Source organism: Rhinoderma darwinii, chromosome 2 (genome assembly GCF_050947455.1).
Source record: "Rhinoderma darwinii isolate aRhiDar2 chromosome 2, aRhiDar2.hap1, whole genome shotgun sequence".
In the NCBI taxonomy this organism is placed as follows: Eukaryota; Metazoa; Chordata; class Amphibia; order Anura; family Rhinodermatidae; genus Rhinoderma; species Rhinoderma darwinii.
This window is the reverse complement of record NC_134688.1, coordinates 42,196,477-42,215,105: the sequence shown is the minus strand read 5'-3', so window position 1 is coordinate 42,215,105 and position 18,629 is coordinate 42,196,477. Positions and strand designations below refer to the sequence as shown.

Sequence of the window (18,629 nt, the reverse complement as noted above, 5' to 3'; positions counted from 1 at the left end):
TTGATAAAAAATGACATCTTATTGTTCTACACACAGGTATCCAGGCTACCAGGACTACTAATATGGGTAACGCTATCTGAGTTATTAATGTTGGGAGTATTTTACTCTAGAAGACACCCTTTGGACACTTCTGTCCTTAACAAAACAGCTCACACTCAAACAACTAGCGTTATATACGATAGCACACTGCCCTATTCATATGTCCTTAATATAAGGACATTAAACACACCACACACTTGGTTTTCCTACTTACCTGTGTTCATATCATATAGAGTCTCTCCACTCATGTACCTTTTTAACATGTATGTTTTTATATGTATTTAATAAAATGTGTTATTCTTTTCATATATACTTGGCTCTATACTCTGTTTCTTGTGTGTGTATAGGGTTTAAGTAGAGTATAACAGAGTTCCCAGCATTATCATTCCCTTACCCCCCTACAACATTATGAATTATATTCACTTGGGACTGGTGTTGTTTTATTAAATTTCTTTTGATTCTCTTGATTTTTTTGCTGTTTTTGACATTCCACTATGTTCTGCATAAAGCTTAGTGTCAGCTGTACTGTGACTTCTTTATCATAACGGAGCCATACCAGGCCCTTATACACCCTATATGCTTCCCCAATAGAATCCATAAAACATAAAAGGGCCGAGCAGTGCTCCTGGGTCTTTTCGCAAATCACTCTAGCTAGAATCGCAAATGAAAACGTTCACCACATTAACCAATTGGTAAACATTTGCGGAATCAGGAGATAACGCCTTTTCTCCTCCTCCTTCTTTTATGATCTAGCCCCTCTTCCCCTGATCCAGATAGAACTTCTCCAAGGGGAGGAGGGAGAACATCTCCACATACTCATCCTTCCCTATTTGTTTCCTGACCTCCTGCTTAAGATGGGCACCGATCCCTCGAAGCAGACATACACAGCCAAGTTATCCCTGTTTACCTAATTAGGTGTTTCAGTCTGGACTGAGACCGCAACCGCCTCATAACTCACCGGAAGAGGGTTAACAAGGGAAAATGTTTTACAGGACCGCCCACACGAAAACCTGGGATGGACCCGCACCCTTCACCAGGGAACCGCCCACCATGTTCAGCAGGCACACCACTGAGTCCCTCAGGCATCTGCACACGCCTCCTGCTGTGTTACCCCACAGCCCCTAGCGGCAGGGGGCAAACCTGACCTAAACAATAATGGCACCAAGCACCAATAGTGATGCTTTTGAAAAGTATCAAAAAACTTTATTAAATATAGAGGACAAATGAATAAAAAGTGTCACACAATAGATATAGCAACATCTCCAGAGTGAAATACACAGGGTGAACACATGCCCATAACAATACGGATACATCTTATTTATAAAGTGTATAGTGCTAAGCAATATATATGAAATAAGGATATATATACCATATATAATATAAATTGTCTTTACAATACTGCAGGATGGACAAGGACATGGACAAGAAGCTAAATACAAGTAGTGATGGTCCTAGGATAGGTGCAACACATGTTCAAAAGAGTACAGCATATGAAATAACATGCCTCAGTATATACCCATCTATATGACACAACCGGGATGGCGCCAACCACGACGCACGTTTCGGCACAGCCTTCATCTGGGGGTGACATCATATCCTAACAGGTATAATATAATAATATATATATTATATAATATATTATTATATTATATTATATAATATAAATTTCGTTATAATAATGATACAACAGTAAACTGGAGATGACCGTCCAACACTGCGAATTTAACCCCTTAATGACAATACGCCTTTTCACGGTGGTCATTAAAGGGGTTCTCTGGAAAAAACTTTATGGTCTCATGTTTACTTGATAAAGTGGTTCTGTTTCCACTAAACGCGTTGTACCTCAAGAGACCCTCTATCTCTCTTTTTTATGTATGTTTTATTATGATCTATTGTTTTAGACAATTAATTATATATATATATTTTCTCAAAAAAGTATTGCGCCTGGATGGTGTCTCTTTTTTACAGTGGATCCCACCTGGTTCCCACTGGTTTTATCTACCTGCTCTTACTGAAGATGTCCTCAAAACTGGCTTAATGAGATGGTAGATCGGAGAGTGACTGAGGCAGTGGAGGCAAAACAGGGCGGACCTGTTGCAGGCAGCGGCTAAGGCATCTTGGCCCCCATTGGGGGACCTCTCCAGAACTCCAGTGAAGGACCTGGGCGTGTAGACAAAGCCAAGGCAGACCCAGCAGAACCGGGTTGATGGCTTTAGGCAGGACGAGGAAGTTGATCTGTTCTGAGTGAAGGACTCCGATTTGTAACGTAAGTGGTTTCATGATAGCCACAATAGGATCGGGCAATGGTAGTCCATTTACAGAAGCAACAGCAAGGGATCTCTCTAGAAGAACTGTGGGTAGATGTAGTCGGTCTACTAAATCCTGCTGGATGAAATCTGCAGCTGCCCTGGAGTCAAAATAGGCAGAGGGGAAGTGTGATGTCTCTCCCGAGATGATGGTCACAGGAATAGATAATTTGGAAGAGGTTTTGATGTTTGGCATCATCCCACCTAGAGTTGCCTCTCTAGGAGTTGGAGTTTCCCGGCTTTTGTGGACATTGGCGCACGAAAGGGCCTTTAAGGCCGCAATACAAACACAGACCTGAAGAGCGTCAGCACTGTTTCTCCTGCTCGGACAACTTGACTCTGTCTACCTGCATTGGTTCCTCAGGTAGAGCAACAAGAGGGGGCAGTAGTGGTCTCTGGAACGAGGGTGCTAATCTGTGAAAACGTCTCTCCACCGAACCTCCTCATCGCGTTCCTGGATCCTCATGTTGACCCGGGAAGCCAACAGGATATGGGCATCCAAGGTAGGTGGGAGGTCGCGGGCTGCCAGCTCGTCCATAGTGTGTGAGGACAGTCCATGCCATAGGTCGCCACCAATGCTTCATTGTTCCATGCCAACTCTGCTGCCAGGGTATGGAAGGAGATGGCATACTCTCCTGCTGTGGACCCCCTTGCTTGAGGGTTAGCAGAGTCGCTGTTGCTAAGGATGTTCGACCCAGCTTCTTGAACACGTCACAAAAAGTCTGTTCGAACAGGGCTAATTCCGAAAATTTGGGCCCCTGTCATTCCAGGATGGGGTTCGCCCATGCGAGGGACTTGCCAGCGAGGAGGGAAATAATGAACGCTACCTTGGCCTCATCAGAGGAGAAATGGTGAGCACGCAGTCATAGCGAGGAAAAAGAGGCAGTGCAACTGTGGATCCAGAAAACAGACAGTAGGAGTATTAGGCAGTGGAACGGCAGCAGTCTCTGGGGAAGGAACAGGAAGTTGATGCAGTCGGGCGATGATGGAGTTTACAGCCACGAGGAGTTGATCCTGACGTGCATATAGATACAATATATACTATTGGGGTTCCCCCCTTAGTAATTGCTGACGTGCATATAGGTCACGCATATCCGTCTGTATGACCTGAACTGTGGTCTTAGGCTGGCCAGCGGGTTCCATGGCCTGAGCGTACTGTCACAATCTATGGAACATATGTAGCTGACTTTAGCTTGACTAATAACGCATTAAATACACGGTGGAAAGATCCCTTATCTTGACCTTTTCAATGACTTCTCAATGGTTATTTTTGTGTGATATCACGTTGCAACACGTTATCAGAGTGAAGTTAAAGATGGCTACATCCCTATGTGGACCCACTAGGCCGTGGGCTCCAGCTCAGATAGGGCTAGGTGTGGCAGGTTGCGCCAGACGAAGCGGATGGCACCAGGAATGGTAGATGACACACAGACGTGGCATATCCAGCCGGCGGTACCACACGACTCTGATAAAAGGTAGAGCAACAAGAGGGGGCAGTAGTGGTCTCTGGAACGAGGGTGCTAATCTGTGAAAACGTCTCTCCACCGAACCTCCTCATCGCGTTCCTGGATCCTCATGTTGACCCGGGAAGCCAACAGGATATGGGCATCCAAGGTAGGTGGGAGGTCGCGGGCTGCCAGCTCGTCCATAGTGTGTGAGGACAGTCCATGCCATAGGTCGCCACCAATGCTTCATTGTTCCATGCCAACTCTGCTGCCAGGGTATGGAAGGAGATGGCATACTCTCCTGCTGTGGACCCCCTTGCTTGAGGGTTAGCAGAGTCGCTGTTGCTAAGGATGTTCGACCCAGCTTCTTGAACACGTCACAAAAAGTCTGTTCGAACAGGGCTAATTCCGAAAATTTGGGCCCCTGTCATTCCAGGATGGGGTTCGCCCATGCGAGGGACTTGCCAGCGAGGAGGGAAATAATGAACGCTACCTTGGCCTCATCAGAGGAGAAATGGTGAGCACGCAGTCATAGCGAGGAAATAGCGACAGTTAGGAAACAGCAAGGGATACAGGAAATCGGATGCAGGGAACGGGAACTCTGGGATCAAGCAGGAAAATACTAAGGGACCCTTTGCAATACAAACATGGGAAAAGTACAAACAACGCTCAAGCAAGGGGTGGAAGGGCAGATACCTTTTTATAATCCAGGGTGCACTGGGGTAGGATAGAAAACTTTTAGGAAGTGCGCACGCTGGCCCTTTAAGGCACTCCTCGCACACTCCAGGAAGGGAAGGCCGCGCCAGCCGTGGTCTCTGGGGAGGTGGCCAGGAAGTTGCGGTCGCGGCCGTTCATCACAGGGTGAGCGACAGAGGTCCGCAGCCATAACACTGAGATTTTTTTTGATGTTGTATATATGTACTGAGCAGTGGCGTAACTACCGCCGTAGCAGCCGTAGCGGCTGCTACGGGGCCCGCAGCATGAGGTGGCCCTTTACGCCCGCCGGCACGGGCACCCACCATGGCCGGAGGCTCCGCTGGCTGCCGCTATGGCTGCTACAGCGGGACGCCACTGAACTCTACTGCAGAGCAGGGAGGTATCTCCCCGCTCTGCCATTAACTGGTTCCCGACCGCTGGCTGTATTTTTACGGCCAGCGGTCAGGGTCCTTAAAACCCGAGCCATAGACTTTTTACGACTCCGGTTTTAACTTACTGCCCGCGCGATCGGGCTGCTGAATGTCGGGTCTCCGGCTGTCAGTGACTGCCGGGGACCCTGAGGAGAGGATAGAAGCAGCTTTCGCTGCCAGCGATCACACATGTATCCCCTATCCTGTGGATAGGGGATACATGTATTTTGTAGGACACACTGTAGGTCGCATTTTTTTGGGAGGGGGACGCTGTATGGTGTTCCCTACAGGGGGGGGGAACGCTGTATGGCGTTCCCTACAGGGGGGCTGTATGGCGTTCCCTACAGGGGGGGCTATATGGCGTTCCCTACAGGGGGGGGGCTCTATGGCGTTCTCTACAGGGGGGGATGTATGGCGTTCCCTACAGGGGGGGGCTGTATGGCGTTCTCTACAGGGGGGGGCTGTATGGCGTTCTCTACAGGGGGGGCTGTATGGCGTTCTCTGCAGGGGGAATGTATGGCGTTCTCTACAGGAGGGCTGTATGGCGTTCTCTACAGAGAGGGCTGTATGGCGTTAGCACTGTCCAATAAATATACAGTAAACAGAAGAAAATACGGTCCAGCAATTCTCATGACAATGTGATGACTTTATTAGAAAAACATTTTATAAACCACACGGCATGTTGAAGTGATGATACAAGACTGCTTACGCGCTTCAAAAGCCAACTACATTCTTCGCAAATGTACGCCATCTCCTCCAAACAGTCAATTACATCAGAAGTCCAGTTCCTTGTGCTGCATGACTCGTGGACGCCCTATCCGTGGCGATATCCGTGTCCTTTCCACTGCTTCTCACTTGAGTCCTGTAGGCACAAAAAACATTCTGCAAGTATCCATTGTCATCCGTGCCTGCAGATTCTGCTTTAATGATGCAACTCACTCAACTCCTTGTCTATTTCATCGTTTACTGATGCCTCTTTTAGATGCGACAGATGTATTTTTTTTATACTTACCAGCCTGCTTCACAGGCACCATCCCTTTTTATTGGCACCTGATCAATAAGGGGGTCCTTGCTCCACCACCATAACACTGCAATACTAAACAAAATCTTCCATAGACATCACAAAAACTAAACAAGCCTTTCCTCCCTTATGTTTCCCAACAGTTCCTGGCACAAGTGTGTGTAGGTAGAAATCAACAAACATGTTTCCTGGCCCCAAACTTTACCCCCTCTTTCCAGTAAAGGATTGGCTTTCGGTATCACGCCTCCTCGCTTTTACCTTTTTACTTTATCCTGCGTAAACATTTTTTTCAGCATCTTAAACGTCTTGCCCATTAGCCCATCTATCCCCAACATCAGACCACTTATTATCATCTGACAGATCAGAATCAGACTCAACCAGCTACTGTTGCCTTCTTCTGCTTCTCTTTACATCCAGATGCGCTGCTCCTGTAATTCCAAACATTGTGCCAGTACCCCGTGTTCTAAACATTTTGGCAACCCCAAGGTGTCCCTCTCCCATGTTGAGATTATGAGGCCCTACTGGGATATTGCTGCCTTCATCGACCCTGGATCCCTGCGCAAGGATCCTGGCCCTTGGCCCATCATCGTGCCATGTTCCCTCAAATTTTTTCTAGAATGATACCATTGAGGATACCTGCCTTTATTCCTTGATGCCATTTGCTCCAAACAATCCAGTACACCCCAAGTCCAGGTCCTTGTGCTGCATGACTTGTGGGGTCTCTATACGTGGCAATATCCTGGCACCTTCCATTGCTTTCCGCTTGAGTGCTGTAAATATAAAAACATTCTGCCAGTGTCCATTATCACCTATGCCTGCAGATTATGACTGTGTAATGAAACTCACTTAAGTCCTTGTCTATTGCATCCTGGCCTTGACACATCGCAAATGTTCTTGGCAGACCAAAGCTGTCTAAAATCCCCCTACACTCCCTCACCCAATTACCTTACACCTACGTTCAGTCCCAAACCGAGCCATGTGGCCAGCATTTTAGACAAAGATACCCCTAACTTACATTATGCCTATTCCTACCAACTATCCAAGGTTCCCCACTGCTACGCCTTTCTTGGCATTTTGCCCGCTCATTACTTTTTCAATGTACAGAGCTACTGGTGGATACTGTATATAGTAACTAATGATAGACATACCGCATATAGATGAAATATTACTTCAGAGAGTCCCCCTGGCAGTAGGCAGCCGATCTCTGGAACAAAAAGTATAAACTGTGAAGATATTATGACGTGTGCTTAGTATGGTTCATCATATCAACAAATATATGTTCAGCCTATTGAAAACATCAGGGAGATTGTTCCCACAGTCTTGTCATGTGTCTCTATAGGAACACTCTGGATGACATCACATTATAGAATTTCTATAGGTTGTTATTTGCTATAATACTTACATATATACAGTGGATCTTCTAGCATGTCGGCTGTCACTGGTGCCACATATTCAGATGTTATAAATGTCTGTAAAATACATAATGGGTTTAATGCACATACATAAAATAACCCCATATCTATAATGAATAATAATATATTTACTTTCACACATTTCATTTTCTATCACAGGGCGAGTCCAATGCCCCTCTGCCACACAAATAACACCAGCAGTATAATGGCACATAATAGTTGGAGGACCCTGGTATAGATTTTGTATCAGGGACCAGGAGCTTATTGTTATTCTTCTATATAATCTTATCCTTAATGGAAAACTTCTAATTTGTCTTTTGTGGAGTCTTTTGGACTGGAGTAGAGAGAGTAGAAAATGGTAAATTGGATTTCTGGATTCAACAGACAAAATAATTATTAAAGGGGTTCTCTGACAGTTTCATAAACCTTAGTCTAAGCCGCATATGGCTAAAAATAACAAATTGTCCCTACTCATTTTTTAAATTCCCTGTGGCTCCTGCGCTGGTGGTTCTGTTGTCTTTAGTTGCTAGGCCACAGCGGTCATGTCCGTGTGGATGGCATGTCACGTGGCAGCTATTGTGTCACATCCAGGGCCGGCCTTAGGTTTATTGGTGACATGTGCAGTATCTGTGACGTCCTCCCCCTTATGATGCACCATGTAGTGTCCAAATAATTTAATCATACAGTGCCCAAATAACATCACCCAGTCAATAAACTAGGGATTGTATCTTTCTGTTTTTTTATATTATAGGTTTGGGCCCTAAATGCCGGATCGGCAGTGTAAGTTGAGGGTGCCCAGGCCATCTATGGTGGTAGTGCCCTCTTCAGTATTGACCAGTAATACACACTATGTGATCATTTAGAGATGCAGTTAATAAAATACACTGACCTTGGACTCTCCTACTGAATACATCCGACTGAATGTAGAACGTTATGTGATGTGAGGTGGAGGGCTCTGCTTAATCTTTGATCTGCCCTCCTGGGACGTGTGGTTATCATTAACTCTTATGAGGAATTAATTCTAGGAGAAAGAAAGACAATGTATTAGGACAAATCTCAATCAATGGCAACATTTCTATCTAGAACAGAGTCCAGTCCCCAACCAGTGTAAAATTACCAAAGGGGTAAATAGGATGACCGGCTGGGGTCCAGGGATTTGGGGTGGCCCACAGCTCTGGGGCTCCATACGCCCCTGAAATTGGACAAACAATAACGGCACAGGGAGGAAGCGAAATGTCTGACCCGGTTGGTCGTCTATTAGGTGAGTATAATTTTTTATTTTATAGGAGCAAAGGGGGCACTATTAATATGGGGGATAAAAGGACTGAGTCGGGGCTTAGAAAAGGGGGCTTCATTACTGTGGGGCCATACAAAAGGGGCATTCTGACCCAGGACATACAAAAAGTGTCATTCTAACTGTGGAGGGTATTGGTGGATACTGCATATAGTAACTAATAAGAGACGCACCTTGCATAGATGAAATATTGCTTCAGAGAGTCCCCCTGGCAGCAGGCAGCCGATCTTAAGGTGTTCTGGAAAAAACAATAATTGTGTCGTTTTATTTCTCCAGACAGACGTGTGCTCAGTATAGACCACTCAACAATGAAGGATAAGTCCAAAATAGGTGATGTATAGGTATACGTTTAAATTGTTAGAATACAAATGTTCTGCCTGTATAAAAGTTTAAAATTATTATTTATTGATAATTTATTATTAAAATATAGTAGGGAACAGAGTGCCAAAAGATCCAAGTACAGGCGTTGGCAACCAGATCAGGAACGCACAGTAAAGAGTGTGTGAGATAGACAATCAGCATGCGCTCATTGACAAGTGCCTGAAAAGTCAGATGTAAATTTCCCACAGCCCCTCTTTAAATGTGCTGGCAAATATTAGTAAAGTCTGATTGCCACAGATTCACAGGCACACTTCCCAACGCGTTTCTGCACCACATTAGGGGAGCGTCCTCAGGGGTACGAGTTGCCTGATAATTCTCGGATTTATTCACGAAGTGCCGGTCAGCTGATATTCAGCTGTTCAAATTGTATAGCGGCGCATACGAGACACTGATAGCGGGTCTAGCGCGCACCGAGGAAACTAGGAAGCTTTAAAGCCCAGGCCCCGCCTCCCAGGCATTGAGTAACGCCGGGCCGAACCAATGGGAGAGTAAGACGTCAACCAGCGACGCCCACCCACAGGTCGGCTCCCTGGTAACTACGCAGCCAATGGAACAGATGCAGAACGCATCGTTAGTAACAAGGGGGAGCTACAGGCGGCCAAGCATACATCGCCGATAGCAAAAAGAAAATAAACGCCATGCAATGACAGGGCGATCGAGGGAGCTATTAAACGGCCAAGGCTACAATGAGATAATGCAGCAAAGGTAGCAATCGCATCAGAGGAGTAATAGTGAAATGGAGGATACTGTCACAGTACACTAGACGATACACAGAGATAGAGACTAAGTATAGATAAGGACTAAATATAAATAAATGTCAGGAGCTACAGGATAGGACAGATGAACTAAATAAACCTGGAATATTTACAGGAAAGGAAGATAGGAAATAGACTCATTAAGGCCCAGTGGTTTGATGGTTTGCATCCTGAAAATCCACTGGGCCTCCTTCTGCAGAATACGTCTATCCCAATCTCCTCCCCTGATAGGCGGCTTAATATATTCCATCCCTTGGAATTTAATGGCAGAAGAGTCTCCCAGATGACAGTCCCACACATGCCTAGATACAGAAGTATCAGCTTTATTCTTGATATCACACATGTGGTCCCGGATTCTGCGTCTAAACTCCCTTTTAGTTTTGCCAACGTACTGCATTCCACAATGACAAGTGATGAGGTATACCACCCCCTTAGTAAGGCAGTTGATGAAAGACCTGTTATAAAACAGAGCTCCTGTAACTGTGCTCTTAAAGGTTTTGCTTTTCAACACAGAAGTACAAGCTTTACACCTCCCGCATTGGTACGAACCAGTAACGTTGGTGGAGAGCCAGGTATTGGCACCAGTCACATCCAGATGACTGTGTACCAGTCGATCCTTCAGATTACGGCCTCTCCTGAAGGTGATCTGAGGCCGGTCCCCAACCAGACCACCCATGTCGGGGTCCGCTTTAAGGATATCCCAGTAAGAGGTAAGTATTTGTCTCACCTCAAAGTGTGCGGCATCATAAGTGCCTATTATTCTCATGACATTATCCATCTGTGTGGGTGTCTTCGGATTTAACAGAGACTCCCTATCCGCTACCATGGCATGTTGGTATGCCGATTTCAAAACACCACTAGGATATCCTTTATTTTCAAATCTCCTCCTCAGGTTGTTGGCCGACATCTTAAAATCTGCCATGGTGGTACAATTGCGCCTAGCTCTAATATACTGACCCTTAGGTATACCCATTTTCAAGGGTCTGGGTTGACAGCTGTCCCATCTAAGAAGGCTATTAGTGGCCGTACTCTTCCTGTACATTTGTGTCTGGATATGGCCCTGGTCCGTCTTCTCTATTTGAATATCAAGGAATGTAATCTGTTTGTCCCTGATCTCAGAGGTAAAATAGAGACCCAGGTCATTGACGTTCAAAATTTAAACAAATTCAGTAAATTCCGCTGTGGTACCGGACCAAAGTATGAAAATATTGTCAATGAATCTTAGCCATAATAAAATGGACGAGGCATACTTCTCCATTTTATCACAAAACACAAACTCTCTCTCCCACCAGCCCAAATAGAGATTGGCATAAGTGGGAGCACAAGGGCTACCCATAGCCACTCCTCTGAGCTGGTGAAAGAACCTGTGCTCAAAGACAAAAAAATTATGCTCCAAAACGAAGCGTAATAGGCTGAGTACAAATTGGTTATGTACACTAAATTGAGCCCCTCTCTCTTTGAGGAAATACTCAACAGCCCCACACCCCAGAGAGTGGGGGATAGAGCTGTAAAGGGCCTTTACATCCAGGCTCGCCAAAAGGACATTGGACTCAACTTTAATCCCTTCAAGCTTCCTAAGTACTTCCATCGTGTCACGGACATACGACGGAATCGGTCTTCCCTTAAGTGGGCTAAGACCCTTGTGGATCTTGGGAAGACTATAGAAAGTAGCTACCTGTGGACATTTTCCCACAATAAATGCCAGTTCTCGCGCATCAATGATCTTCGCATACTTAGCTTCCCCCAAGATCACCTTAAAGGGAACCTGTCACCAGCATTTCACCTATTGAGCTTTACTTATCCCTCACTGGCCGCTGCTATCAAAAGTTCATTGCCGTTATCTCCTCTCCTAAACTCCTCCTCCGACTGTAAATAACGGTCTGCAAACATTTTGCGCCTTTTATCGTAATAATCCGGTGTCCCTTTGTGCGCACACACCAGAAAAGGACATCAGTGCATAAGCGCGGGATTTTGTGTGCTGGGGGAAGACGAGGAGCTGTCAATCAAAAGTAAGGAGGCAGGAAAAACTCGGGAAGACTTGAGGAATGAAGTTATGACTCTTTTCAAACGAAGATTTGACTCTTTTCAAATGAAGATCTGACTCTTTTATGCTCATTAGCATACGGTGTGGGAACACTAAAAAGCTGAATACTAAAGCTACAGAGCCGACTAAGAAGACAATTATAGGTTATATAGAAATGATTTTTCACCCACTATCACCAGGTATTGCTGGTTTAATAGGTGAAATGCTGGTGACAGGTTCCCTTTAAGCTCAGCCCAATATCTTGTTGTGGGATTATCAGCCATAGTCTGATAGCACATTTTGTCCTTCAGAATATTGGTACACATGGTTACATATTGTGCACGGTCCATCACAACTACATTACCCCCCTTATCCGAGGGTTTAATAATGATGTCAGTGTCATTTTCAAGTGCCTTAAGTGCCAATGTTTCCTCCCGGGACAGATTGTAATGCAAGTATTTATCTGCCTCCAATTTCTGAAGCTGGGTAGTAACAACCGTAAGAAAGACATCCAACAGAGTATTATCGTTGATTGGAGGATTAGTGGTTGAGGGAGCCCTCAAATCAGTGAAGGGGCCCTCACCCACACCTCGCTGTCCCTCATCCAGTAACTCCTGCAGTACCCTAACATTAACAAGATCCTCCTCCTGAATGCCGAGTTCAGCACACTGTCTCCTGTCATGTGTGCAGAAGAATTTTTTCCATTTCAATTTCCTGATAAACAAATTGAGATCCTTGACCCAGGAAAAAAGATCAAATCTATTGGTTGGGATAAAGGATAAACCCCTCTTGAGAACTGCGGTCTCAGAATGGGATAAAGTTCTCCCAGACAGGTTGATCATTTGCATTTCATCGTCGTGACAAGGGATGCCCAAGATTAGACGTCCCTGGGGTCCCTGTGGAGATAGTCGAGAATGGGGTGGCTTTTGCATAAAAAACCATCCCTAGTAGGAGCCCTCCCCCTCGTTCTCCCTCTTTGTGTGGACCGTAAGGAAGCTTTCCCTTGAGCCCTATTCGTACGGGTAGTCCTCAAAGGATACCTCTGCATGTCCGTATCTGATAGATCGAGCTCAGAGGAGGATAACTCCGTATCTATCTCCTGATGCCCCATCTGTTTAGAACTGAATTCAAAAACTCTGCCTTCCTTAAAATCGGTCGTATCACGAACGTATTGAAAATGCTTACGTTCCTTAATATGTGCAGTGAACTTTTCAATAGCTTGTTGCAGAGTAGTTTATTTTCTTTCATATTCTGCACTACCAGCGAACTTCTGAACTTGCTCAATTCCGTCCTTAAGCTCCTTAGAGCTGCGTAAAAGCAGATTTTTTTCCTCTTCAAGAAGAATCCCCATAAACCTGAGAGATGAGTCAATCGACTCTTTCTCCCATCTTTTGAGCAATTCAACTGAACGCAGCCTAGCCGCCGGAATCAGAGAGATTCTCAACCCTCTTGGTACAATATTATTCTTGAGATAAGTCTCGATAGTCTGGACCTCCCACCATGATCTAATATGATCCTTATATGACTTAGTGAGATGTTTAAATGCACTATTGATACTCAGGTTGTGCGACTGTTGTAGAAAATCACTCTCCGAGAAAACCTCCCTGGCATCACACATCCATCTTTCCATATTGATATCGGCTGTGAGAAAGCCTGCCATCCCCCTTCAGTAAGTATTGTCAAATTAGTCCAAAATAGGTGATGTATAGGTATACGTTTAAATTGTTAGAATACAAATGTTCTGCCTGTATAAACGTTTAAAATAATTATTTATTGATAATTTATTATTAAAATATAGTAGGGAACAGAGTGCCAAAAGATCCAAGTACAGGCGTTGGCAACCAGATCAGGAACGCACAGTAAAGAGTGTGTGAGATAGACAATCAGCATGCGCTCATTGACAAGTGCCTGAAAAGTCAGATGTTAATATCCCACAGCCCCTCTTTAAATGTGCTGGCAAATATTAGTAAAGTCTGATTGCCACAGATTCAAAGGCACACTTCCCAACGCGTTTCTGCACCACATTAGGGGAGCGTCCTCAGGGGTACGAGTTGCCTGATAATTCTCGTATTTATTCACGAAGTGCCGGTCAGCTGATATTCAGCTGTTCAAATTGTATAGCGGCGCATACGAGACACTGATAGCAGTCTAGCGCGCACCGAGGAAACTAGGAAGCTTTAAAGCCCAGGCCCCGCCTCCCAGGCATTGAGTAACGCCGGGCCGAACCAATGGGAGAGTAAGACGTCAACCAGCGACGCCCACCCACAGGTCGGCTCCCTGGTAACTACGCAGCCAATGGAACAGATGCAGAACGCATCGTTAGTAACAAGGGGGAGCTACAGGCGGCCAAGCATACATCGCCGATAGCGAAAAGAAAATAAACGCCATGCAATGACAGGGCGATCGAGGGAGCTATTAAACGGCCAAGGCTACAATGAGATAATGCAGCAAAGGAAGCCGTGTGCTCAATATAGACCACCCAACAATGAAGGAAATGTACATTAGGGCTCATGTACACAGCAACTTCATGTGGACGGACCTGTATGGTGGCGCACAGACTGCAGTACTTGTAATGTAGACACTCTGTGTGCGCTGTGTGCTCCCCCATAAGCCAAATGTGTATTAGGAAATTACATAAATAACAAGTCCCTTATATATTACTAATACCATAATATCTTCTTTATGGAGCATTTCTATAATAATAATAATATAAACCTGCAGCAAAATTCCCAGCGTTTACTTTTGCTACATGTGGATGAGTTTTTGAGACTGTAACTATTCACCTGTAACACTTGTGAATTTTGCCGCGCAGCAAATCTGCAGCGTCTGAATTCAGCTTTATGGCGTAGAATATAGTACTCAAATACTGCAATCATACAGTGCCCAAATAACACTGCCAGACAAGTATTGTCTGCCACACTGTAATGTAATCCATTATCAAGGAATTGTATCTGCATCCTGAGCAGTGCCCTTTACTTTTTTTACATGAAGAGTGGGATTGAGTGTTCAAGCAATGGGTGCCCCAGACATCAAGACCAGTGGCGCCCCATTCATTAGTGACAGGTGATGCACCCAGTGTAACCGCACAGGTCGCACACCCCTAAGACAGGCCCTGGATGAACAACATTGGGGAATTTGTTCCCACAGTCTTGTCATGTGTCTCTATAGGAACATTCTGGATGACATCAGATTATAGAATTTCTATAGGTTGTCATTTTCTATAATACTTACATATATACAGTGTATGTCCTAGCATGTCGGCTGTCACTGGTGCCACATATTCAGATGTCATAAATGTCTGTAAAATACATAATGGAATAAACATAAAATAACCCCATATCTAGAATGAATAATAATATATTTACTTTCACACCTTTCATTTTCTATCACAGGACGAGTCAGACATTGAAAACATTTTGTAATGTTAGTGTAAACCCAGGGAACATAACTATAGGGGTGAAGAGGTTGCAGTCACACCCAGGCCCAGGTGTCCATGACTGACATTAGGGGGGGTCACAATGTGGGCAATTTACAAATGCCAATCCCCAATGCCCCCATCTCCTAGAGGAATCCCGATTTTCGCTGCTAGAAACGCGATGTCAGTGAGAGACGCACCAAGGCGGAAAGGCAGCTGCTGAGTTGCCCGGCCGCTTCTAAAACACAAGCAGTGGAAGGGAGCCAGCGCAGCGCCCCGTTCCACCTGCTGGAGGGATGCGCCCTATGTAATGGCACAGGTCGCACACCCCTAAGGCCGGCCCTGGCTACTGCTGAGCCTTATTAGGATAATATACGGTAGCTTTTTAAGACTATTTAATTAAATTAAATAGTATTGAAAACGACTGAGAAGTCACATTCCACATTACGGACAGCTGCAATTCTCAGACAATGGTAAGGGTATGTTCACACACTTAACTAAAAAACGTCTCTAAAATACAGAGCTCTTTTCAAGGGAAAACAGACTCTGATTTTCAGCCATTTTTTAAACCACAAACATTTTTTGAGGCGTTTTTACCAACGTTCTTGGAGCTGTTTTTCTATTGAGACAATGAAAAACGGCTCCAAAAACGGCCGAAGGAGTGAAATGCACTTCTTTTTACAGGGTGTTTTTTATGCGCCGCTTTATCAAACGCCCACGTAAAATGCACCATCGGAAAAAAAAAATGTTTTTCCCATTGAAATCAATGGGCAGATGTTTGGAAGCGTCCAGCCTCCGTATTTTCGGCTCTTTTTCGGGGTGTTTACGGCCAGGAATACGGCTGAAAATAGGCTGTGTAAACATACTCTGATGTACTGAGTTGTAACTTTAATGAGAAAATATGAAACATTGAAATCTGAATGTAAAATGTTCAGTTGTTACTTGCATTAATAGAAACATTTTACTGGAACTTGAACTGTAGAATTAATGATAAAATGCTGCATCTTACCTGTCAATCACACAGTCAATCACAGTCCAGGTCCAGACATCATTGGCAGAAATTGTAAAAAATATGTAATCCAGCTGCACATAGAACCTAACGGCTAGTACTGTCTATGACATCATCAGTGACATCATAAGCGGCTGCAGTATCTGTTACATCATCTAATTATCTCCTACTGCCTGGATAGACTGTCTGTGCATACACTGGATATAGGCATTACATGGGACTGCTGTTTATAAACATGGAAGAAAGATACATGTGTGGTTATAGGGGCTACGACTAAGAACATGTAATGTATGAAACGTGTAATCTGTTACTAGATGGATTTTATACTGTAATACAGATGTAGCCATCTTTAACTTGACTCTGATAACTTGTTGGAGCGTGATACTTTCTTGATCCCGCAGCACTCCGTGTTTCAAGTGTGCGTGAGTAGGCTTCCACGCCAATGTGTAAAAAATGGGAACTCAGCACTCCAAGGTATTATGCAATAAGTGATATTTGATTTCACATATAGCGAAAAGTAGTAATCCAAAAATAATGGCGCCATTACCCAACAGCGACCGAGGTCACAAGCGCCGCATATCCGTGTCTAAAGAAGGTTGAATGTATAGACCGAAACGTTAAAAACCTATTTTTGGATTACTACTTTTCGCTATATGTGAAATAAAATATCATTTGTTGCAGCGTGATATCACACAACAAAAACCATTGAAAAAGTCAAGATAAGGGATTGTTTATTTAATGCGTTAAAAGTCAAGGTAAAGACGGCAACATCTGAACTAATAAAGGATACATTTTATTGAATTTCGTTTTAGGCTACATTCACACAACAGTAAAAAACGTCCGCTTTCAGAACAATGATGTTCTATGGGTATATTCACACGGCCTTTTTTTAACCACCTGTGAATATTGGCCGTCAAAAAATAGAACATGTCCTATTTTTGGCCGCTTTCACGTAACAGCCGTTAAAAACGGTTCTGTGATTTGTGGATTCAAGAGCCAAGGGAACTATTGGCTCCCTTGCTGGTAATCGGCGGCACAATGACACATACTCACCGATGCAGCGCCGTCCTCTACAGGTGTGGTCTCTAGTCTCATGGGTTCTGCGAAGGTGACGAGATGACGTCCTCTCGTCGCCTTCGCAGAACCAGTGAGACTAGAGATCACTCGTGACGTAGACGGTCATACATCTGTGAGTATGTAGGGCATTCAGGCAGACAAAAATTACGGATATTGTTGCGCTCACTACTATGGTAGCATGGCGCTAGTACAGGGGACATTGTTGTCTACTGTAGCAAATTTTTCGGCACGGTCCTGAATTTACAGAGAGAGTCCCGGAAGATTACCACAGGGAGGGGGGGTGTGGTGCTTTCTCCGGAGAGGTGTCTGTGTCATCATCTACAGGGGGGCTGTGTGCCATCGTCTACAGGGGGCTGTGTGCCATCGTCTACAAGGGGGCTGTGTGCCATCATCTACATGGGGCGGTGTGCCATCATCTACAGGGGGGCTGTGTGCCATCATCTACAGGGGGGCTGTGTGCCATCATCTACAGAGGGGCTGTGTGACATCATCTACAGGGAGGCTGTGAGCCATCATCTACAGGGGGTCTGTGTGCCATCATCTACAGGGCGTCTGTGTGCCATCATCTACAGGGGGTCTGTGTTTCATCATCTACAGGGGGTCTGTGTGGCATCATATACAGGGGGTCCGTGTGCCATCATCTATAGGGGGGCTGTGTGGCATCATCTACAGGGGGGCTGTGAAACAATCATGTAAATGACCTTTGTTTGGGTGTTTTCAGGGGGTTGGGACAAAAGAAGCCAGACAAATTAAATTCATCAGTTTTTTTAACGGCCATGAAAAACGGATGCAAAATGGATGTCAAACGGCCATTAAAAATGGACAGACGGACTGGAAGTGTATAAAAATTTGCAGACACAATGATGCAAAACGGCCATGAAAAACTGACAGTTGATCGTTTTTTTTTTTTTTTTGTCAAACTTTGTTTATTGTTTTTTTCCACATTTTTTAACATACATGTTATAAAATACAATTCGGATGAATCATTTGTACTAGAGATACATATAATTCCATTGTTAATTACATAACCCTTTAATACCTTTCGTGACAACATCATACAAGATTCCCCTATTCCATTTAAATTTGCATCCAATATTTCTCTTTTACTTCTCTACTTTTTAACTTGCCATCAACCGATCCACATATTGTCTCTGTATTGGTGTTATGACTCCTTACCATTGGTAGACACATCATTCGATCTCGTTACTACTTTGTATGGTGATGAGACCTACAGATACCCACTGTTTCATTCCTCTAAGCATTCCATATATCCCTTTGTATCATTTAGGAAGTTCAACCAAGGTTGCCAAATACTATAGTATTTA

The 18,629-nt window shown here is 44.6% G+C and overlaps 1 long non-coding RNA gene across 1 annotated transcript; it reads right to left on the bottom strand.

Annotated features, from left to right (window-relative positions):
- Nucleotides 1-7,340: 7,340 nt before the first annotated feature.
- LOC142740502 (uncharacterized) lies at nt 7,341-8,882 on the bottom strand. The gene is made up of 3 exons (XR_012880737.1): nt 8,818-8,882; nt 8,240-8,371; nt 7,341-7,407 (listed from the first exon to the last, which is right to left on the bottom strand). It is a non-coding gene; the product is annotated as an uncharacterized LOC142740502 (long non-coding RNA).
- Nucleotides 8,883-18,629: the final 9,747 nt, after the last annotated feature.